Source organism: Triticum urartu, unplaced genomic scaffold, assembly GCF_003073215.2.
Source record: "Triticum urartu cultivar G1812 unplaced genomic scaffold, Tu2.1 TuUngrouped_contig_5534, whole genome shotgun sequence".
Classification (NCBI taxonomy): domain Eukaryota; kingdom Viridiplantae; phylum Streptophyta; class Magnoliopsida; order Poales; family Poaceae; genus Triticum; species Triticum urartu.
The window spans coordinates 1-8,453 of NW_024116217.1; the positions used below are offsets into that span (position 1 = coordinate 1).

At 44.4% G+C, this 8,453-nt stretch overlaps 1 pseudogene; it reads left to right on the forward strand.

The window, feature by feature from the left end:
• Positions 1–3,497: 3,497 nt before the first annotated feature.
• LOC125529342 lies at positions 3,498–5,262 on the forward strand (annotated as a pseudogene).
• The last annotated feature ends 3,191 nt before the right edge of the window (positions 5,263–8,453 follow it).

The following is an 8,453-nucleotide window of genomic DNA, read 5'->3' on the forward strand; positions in this document are numbered from 1 at the left end:
CGAACCCTGCTACTGTGACGCCCTGCATCCACCACCACGCCGTCGTGCTGCTGGATCTTCATCAACCTCTCCTTCCCCTTGCTGGATCAAGAAGGAGGAGACGTCACGCTGACCGTACGTGTGTTGAACGCGGAGGTGCCGTCCGTTCGGCGCTAGGATCTCCGGTGATTTGGATCACGTCGTGTATGACTACCTCATCCCCGTTCTTTGAACGCTTCCGCTCGCGATCTACAAAGGTATGTAGATGCATCCGATCACTCGTTGCTAGATGAACTCATAGATGGATCTTGGTGAAACCGTAGGAAAAATTTTGTTTTCTGCAACGTTCCCCAACAAAATCGACACCACCCGATAAAGTGTTGAGAAACTGCGGCGCAAAAATATCCCTACCAGTTTCCGATAGAGCAATAAAATCTAATCTATGCTCAAGAGACGCCTCAGCAAGAAACCTTCTTTTAGCCAAGTCCTTCAGACCTCTGCTATTGCAGAAGATTCCTCTCATAATTCATCATGAAATTTTTTGGTAGTCCGAATCCTAGCACTCCTACGAACCGCAGAAATAGGATAAATCTTCCGCTTCCACTTACGTTTGGGTTTACTTTGGTCCTCCATCCGGTCCTCATAACCGGGCTCAGTGGGTCTAGCTACTGCATCCTCTAGAGTTACATCCTCCTCCTCAGACTCAGGATTGGATGGTGCAAGATCCGCACAAAAGTTCTCGAGCACCCTGACCCCCAACGCATCAATCTCTGCATCATTCATGGGTTTTACCGCTGCTAGGTTTCGAATGGTTTCTAAGGCGCGTTCCTCTTCCAAATCTAGGAGATCATTAACTGAGTTGGAAATTTCACTATTATTACTCCCTAGCGAAACTCCTAATTGGTTTGCATTATTTATAATCACCTCATTAGAAAAATGCAAGATAGAATTAGACACGTTGACAGACATACCAGTAGTGACCTCAATGTCATGAAGCTTGGCCGCCTTCATAGCGCACCTCTGCTGCATGTCCCTTGAGAGAAAATAATTGACATGATACAACAGTTAACTAAATGTTTTGCGTGCTCTGAAATTAGTTTGGTGTGTAATCTTAGCTACCTACGTAGCTGGATATAATTCTCGCGTGCATCATACTATATGTTTGTCAGGCAGGTAATTGTGGCATGACGGTGCCGACATCAAGGAGCTTACCAGGAAAGTTTTAACTTTTATAGTTGTGGTTGTAAACATTCTTCTTTTGAAACGTTGGCAAAAGCTCTGCCTCATTCTGAATAAATAAATGTTCTCCAGGACTGAGCTCAAGACTGTAATAAATGATGGAAAGATGGTAGTAACTGAAGCAGTTGTCGCTCCTTAGAGACCTACTTCACCAGAAGCTCTTGCATTGATTTAGATATCTCACAGTATTCTGGTTTTGGGGTACAATTTGAGGTGAAGATGGATGGGGCTATAGAGGAAGAATGGTAGGTGAGGTGTAAGTAGAGCCTTTCTTCGGTTACAGATCAGATCGTATATACACTTGAAGGATTATTTGGTCCAGACGTCTTGAGCGTAGCTGACTTGATGGCTGGTGGACCCGCCGCTAATCTTTGCCTGAAGCCCATCGTCGCTTGACTGACTCATCGCTTGTTGGATGCTCTGTTTCAGCGCTGCCTTGCTCTGCTTCAGTGCAAGAGTGTACAACATAAAGTACAGTAGATCTTAGCGAGCCCTTTAGAATTAATTACAAGAAGAGGGGAGAAAGTATGCTAATATTTTGACAATAACCAAAGGAAAAAGGAAATGATTAAGGCAGATTCTACTTTCTCGATTTGCCCTGCATTTGAGAAGTTCATTCCTCTCGCTGTAATTTGCTCTGGTCTCTCGGTCACGACGGTGTTCAGTTCAAACATTCCCTTTTTCCATTCAAGCTGGCTAATAAAAGAGTTGAAGCAGGCAGAGATATCTAGCGCTGTACACAATGGTTTTATGCTTGCGGTGGCATGCAGGTGAAGAAGTCAATACACTTCTTAATATAGACAGAGGTAACTAGAGTGTTGTAGGGATCATGCCATCCGTTGTAGGTTGCTTGGAGGACTAAAACTTTGCTTCACTGCAGTTTTGTAACAACTGGCCAACATCTGCAACCATTTTATATCCATAAAGAGCTAGCAACTCATTTGTCAGTCTGAACATTTGCGGCAATGAGAAGAGGATTGAATCCCAGCTAGTATCGTAAATAATCTTGGCATAGTGATTTTTGTTTTTTCCTACTCGTGTAACAAGGCAGGCAAGCAGACGGACACCTCTTTTCAGGTGGATGGGAAGAGCATCGCATACTCCAGGTACCACGCGTCCGGCTTGAGAAATATTATTACGACAGAAGAAGATCATGTGTTCTCTGAAAAAAAAAACTGTTTGGACTATGCAGCAAACTTCCAGATACTTGGGGACGGTTAAAGCTCAAGAGATGTCTTCAGGAGGAGTAAGGAATCTCTCTGCAAAAAGAAAGGAGAAGTGAGGAATCTTCCAGATACTTGTGACATGCCTGCTCCGGAGGTTCGGATGCCAACTGTGGTGGCTGCGCCAACTGAGGTTCGGATGCCAACTGTGGTGGTTCGCTAATCCTATTCACAAGTTCAGGTATCTTGTCATTCCATCAGCATAAGTGAATGACATCACAAGTCTGTCCTTTCTTTTTTTCCGATAAAGATCATATGTCTGTCTGCCGGCCGGCCTACTCTGTGCTGCAATGAAGCACCAATCCCAGTATGGAGAACAACATTCTTTCTGCTGCTCTGAAAGTGAACAAAAAAGAACACTATTCTTGTTGCTGCTCTGAAAATGAACACAATATTCTGCTGCTGTGAAACCACATATCACACGCCCCTGTTGCAGTGGATTGCTGCGCTGGTTGTGGATTCCCTGTTCTGAATCGAAGCAAATGCACCACACACACTTGAATGCAGCACCCCCCCTTCGGCCTAATCGTCTCTAGCCTAAACTCTCCTAACAAGCCCTTCCGCCCTACAATCACCGCACCGTCAGCCTCCGGTGTGAAAAATACCAGAGCGCAGTGCCTCAGTCGATGCTCTCAATCGCCGCCATGCACACCTCCACTTTCCGTTGTCGCCATGGCTTTGCCGTTCTGGATGCTCGCCGCCGCATTGCCTCTCGCATCAGCTGGATCTGACGCCTCTGCTTTGATGTAGGTGAGCGTGAGAGACCGCCTGGTTGGGATGCGGTCGAGCCAACGACACGGTCCCGATAGACACGTGAGAGACGCTAGCGCCGCACGATCAAACTTGATCGGACAGCTCACTGGGAGGTTTGCGCTAGCTAGAAATCAGTCGGTCTAAGTGAAAGTTTTCCTTTCTTATTTGCCTAGAAAGGAAGAATCATGTTTGAAAAAAGGTAAATTCTGAAAGTTGTGACTCCTTTACAAACATACCATTTTTATATTTGTATATGTACGACTATGCAATCCAAGCATCCCCGTTTCCTCTTCCTCTTGTCTAGTCTAGAAAAGAGGGGGTCCAGCGGCCGTGCAGTTGTTCCCCATTGTCCTTCGAGAAGGGAAGCGCCGCCGGTCACATCCCCGTTAGCCGCCGGCGCCAGTCGCCGCCGTAAACCAAACGAAGGTACTTTTTCCCACACACCATAGCAGGAGCATCACCACCGGGTTGATTTTCCTCATCCAGATCCATGATTTCCTCTCTCCATTTGTAGATCTGACCTGACCATGTCCCCTTCCTAGTCCTTCCTCTTCCGCTCCATGGAGGAGGCAGAGAATGGGGAGATCTTCAAGATGAACACCAAGCCGAGCTCCATGAAGGAAGCGGAGAAGGGTGAGGTCTTCGAGAGGAACACCAAGTTGAGGTCGGATGACGATCCGAAGGCGACGGCAGAGGCGGCCAGCCTATTCACGGACGACACCATCCTAGAGATCCTCTCCCGCCTCCCGGCCAGATCTGCCCACCGCCATTGCATCTTTGTGCCCTGGCGCAAACTCATCGCCGACCCCGCCAACCGCAAGAAGCTCCCCCAAACCCTCGCTGGCTTCCTCTACTTCACCACCGATGACAGCGGGCATCACCACCACTTCGCCAGCGTCTCCGGCGGGGCACCCCTGTTCAACCCTTGCCTCCCTTACCTGCAACCTGACAAGTACAAGGACATGACCCAGGTGGACACCTGCAATGGCCTCCTTCTCTATCGCGGTAGCAATAACAAGTTGGTCACTTGCAATTGGGCAAAGGACGATTTCCGTTTTGTCGTCTGCAATCCGGTCACCGGGAGGTGGGTGGAGCTGCCCCCTTCACCACAGTCACCGGAAAACAGATTTAGCTGTATTGCAGGTCTGGCTTTTGATCCCGCGGTCTCATCCCATTTCTACGTTCTTCACTTCGAGCAGACCATTCAGGGATAGTGGGATGGTTGAGAAAGTGGCGTTGTTCTATCTTACTAGATGTGTATTTGTCGGCGGCATGATGTACCTGATGGGCATTCATAAAGGCATTAACGAAGAGAATGTGCTGGTGGGTGTGGACATGGAGGTGAAAGTGTGGAAGATTATCCGTGTGCCGCACAGTTCAAGAGTTGGCACGCTTGGAACATCGCAGGGGTGCTTACACTTTGCTATAGCTTCTTCCATTGATGAGATTGAACTCTGGTGCCTCAAGGATTGTGACAGTAAAGAATTGGTCCTGAAGAATACCGCCAGCATCGATAAGCTTACGAGCATGACTAGGAAGTGGTACAGTGTGGCTGAGCTTCATCCAGATTGTGACACCATTTTCCTGGTTTCATGGGAAGGTGATGCCTTGGCAGCGTAAGATATGCAACATCAGAAAGTTCGTTGTATCCTTAATGTTGAGATAAAGAATGGACAACGACAGCGATTTCTACCCTATGTTCCTCTGTTTTTAGAGTCATTAGCAGATGCTGATGGGCAGTAGTGTGACCTTTAAACCACCCTTGTGCTTCCTCCAAAAATTGGATCTGTTGTCGGTTGAAGTACTTGTTTGTGTACCTCTGAATCTGCTTGAATCATGCTGCCCAATTTGCTGGTGCTTGCACTCCTGTTTGGTTGATTTCCAGTTCAGAGCAATGCCTGGTAAACCTATAGATTAAGCATAATGTCATTTCCGAAGAACATTGTTACCCATGTTCTTGTTTACTTAGCACTGGTTGTTGTTCTGGACATGTATTTGTTGCATGGGGCTAAATTATACTGTAATTAGTCTTCTTTCGATAACAATCAGTTATTATGATTATCCTAAATCCTAGTGCATATTGTCAACCTGTCAGTATACTACTAAAAAGTTTCAATCAGAGTGGTTAGTGGTTACCGGTGCCATGTCTAGTTGACCTTATTCATTCAGTATTTTGGTAAAACACTGCCTTTAAGCAAGTTCCTTTTATATGTGTTTTCTGTAGCTAATGAATTCAGTAGAGCCTCGGTTCTGTTAATCCCAGAGAAATTGCATCAATGCCAGTAAAAAATAAATAACATTGGAAGCTTTCATGAAAAGTTTTCCTACTGGGTGTATGTGCGTTTCGTCCATTTTTGTTGTTTCAGATGATAAACCGAAGGTACGTATCATATAAGCTTGTGTTTCGCATATCCAAATAGGATTTTGGCAGGTGCCAGGACATGTCATTTACTATTTTAGGAATGTAGTGACCATAACATATAGGCTTGTCCGTTGGTTTGGACGCTTAGCGTTGTGCGCTTTTAGCAGCCATATATATTGAAGCTCTGGTATTGCAGTGTCAATGTGCTTTGTGGCTGTATGCATCGAACTATACGTGGCAAGGAAGAGAAATCGCTATGTACATCGTCAGACTCCAAAATTCTGTCAAAAATGAAAATCATAATGTCAGCATAATGCTAATATCTGCACCAACCATGGAAACCTACAAGGTTGTGAAAATTATCTTTAGGAAAAACTAAGTAAACCATCATGTTGCCAGTGCTTCATGGTTCGGTAAAGAGGCAAAAAGCTGCCTGAAGCGGATCGTTCATTCCATAGAGAGGAGGAAAATTGTCAAAGCGTGGTTGCAGCTTCAGAACTGCATACTCTTGTATAATTTACATTTCTGCTCTAATTTTGGGGGTGCAGTACACCAGTAGCAGTGTAGCATAAACAGATCAGACTATTTCAGAGGTATCAATCCCAGTTTCTTTTTCCAAAGCTGCCCAAGGTATGTGCGTACTAGTAACAACTAACAAACAACAGCGTTTGGTAGCTTCTTTTCTTCGTGTCCTCTGTCCATTCTGCCAAAAACTGCATGTAATTAAGTATACCAATTAATGGTTAACAGTGGCCAAGCATGAACATAACATGTTTTCCATGTTGGCAGTATCGAGAAATTTTTAGCTGTTGGGTTAGATCGATTCAATTTGCTGTTGTACATTAATCATGAGTATTGAGTGTGTAATGCTACTGTTAATTGTATGTTGAATTGTTTTTCTGTTAGCTAGGACTTGTGTAGTTGAACAATTCATGTTGTATATCTTATTCGATATCACTGATTGGAGGGGATACTAGGTTGTGAAATGGCATTAGCCTGCCAAAAACAACTATAAATAGCACGTTGCATCGCTTGATCTGTCTAGGGAATTCTGGGAAAAGAAATATGGTGGTCTTGTGATAGTATTATAATCACTTCACCCTGAAATGAATTATTACAATAGTACATATAGTAATATCCATCATACCATATCACCGTGCTAGTCATATATTACAGAGGGGTCCTAGACCATTATTTTGGCATGTGGAACGTGTTGGGCATAGAACTAATGGTCCCGGATCTCATGGTTACTTCTGTTGCTCTAGTCACATTTGATGATGCTTATAGATGAAAAAAAATCAGTGATCTGTGGTTTTTCAGATGTTTTTTAGGCCTACAAGATGCTCAATTAAAATTTGGAAGTGGTTACAAAATAATCTGCTCCATGCTGGAATCGAAGGTCCTTTGGTCTACTGTGGAGCAAACCAGGATTGAGGAGGTGCTATCTAAGCTCAGTCTTCATTTATAAAACTTGCGAAACGAACAAGATTTTACTAGGTACAAGAAGATAATAAGTTTGTTTGTAGTTGAATTTCTATTCTACTATGTGTGGATGTTAGTTTTAATATGCTTTGATTAGTTGGTAGGGGTTGTTCATTACTGCTTGACAGGTACTATATGTGTATTGGTGGTGGCACCAGTAGCTACTATATCTTCTTTTCATCGGGCACCACAAATTTTAATGAAAAAGCAGGCCCTATGCCTTTTGTCTATAACATATATAGTATTAAATTTCATTCATTTTCGGTGAAACTTAAAGTTTCATTCTCCGCAATTTACAACAACTTCATTTACAAGTTCTATATTAAGAATTTTATCTGCAATTTCACAGTAAGAAAATGAATGCAACATTATTTCTTTTTGTTTCAGCCACCAGTCCATGCATGCGCGTAAGTTAGTGAAAAAGCAACTTTATTTATCAATTGGTTATTTCCCAACCTGTCTTAAGATGATGGGAGTTTTCAGCACTGGGTACGCCTTTTTTTACGATGGGTGTAGTTCTGTAAGCATGGGTTTGTTACTTTGTTTTTTGTTTTCTCTGAAATCATTTCAGTGTGGTTATATTATTTCTTGATCTCTTACAGTTTCTAGTATTTTTTCTAGTGGCATGATGAGTATATGATGACAAGAAAAACAGAGACTCTGCAGCGTTCCCCATTTCAGATCAGAGGCGCGAATGATGCGTCCGTCTAGGGGAATTTTTGATGCTATTCTCACTCCTCTTTCAGGCTTTATTCCTTGTGTTTTCCGTCTCCATTCTTCTGTTATTTTGATTCAGGCACTTGTAACTGTTAGAAGCACTTAGCAATAAAAAATGCTTAATCCGAGGCACTTGACACTTTGCTATTCAGGTATGGGGGTGCACTGAGATCCCAAGGCTGATGATTATCCTCAAGAATGGAGACCTTTATCCGCGTCTGCGTTGAATCCCGCTTGGCCACTGTGCTTTTTTTTTTAGAACGAGGGCTCTAGAGGAGCCCGGCTTTGAATTAACAAAGCCATCAACCGGTCAGGAATAGTAATACAAGCGCGAAACCAACACAAGAAAACAGAAAAGCGACAAGGTACAAAGACGCTGGACAGCAGCTCACAAGCCTCACACACACCAAGCTAAATAAGATCGAACATGGAGACACGCAGCTTGGAGATGTGTAGGTCCTCAATCGCGTACGGGTCACCAAGGAAGTAGGAGAATGTCAGCACAGGAGTAGCACTTCCGAGGGTGAGGAAGGACACGCCATTGCCAAATCGCCAGCGGCCCCGACATGCCATGACCTCCCAGCTCCACTGTCAAAGAAAGCCCCTGCCTCCTCGCCTGGATCGAAGGCGCCGAACCGTTGACAGTGTCGCGGTTCACCCTTAGAACCTGGGAGGAAGGACACCGGCAGGCTGCATCT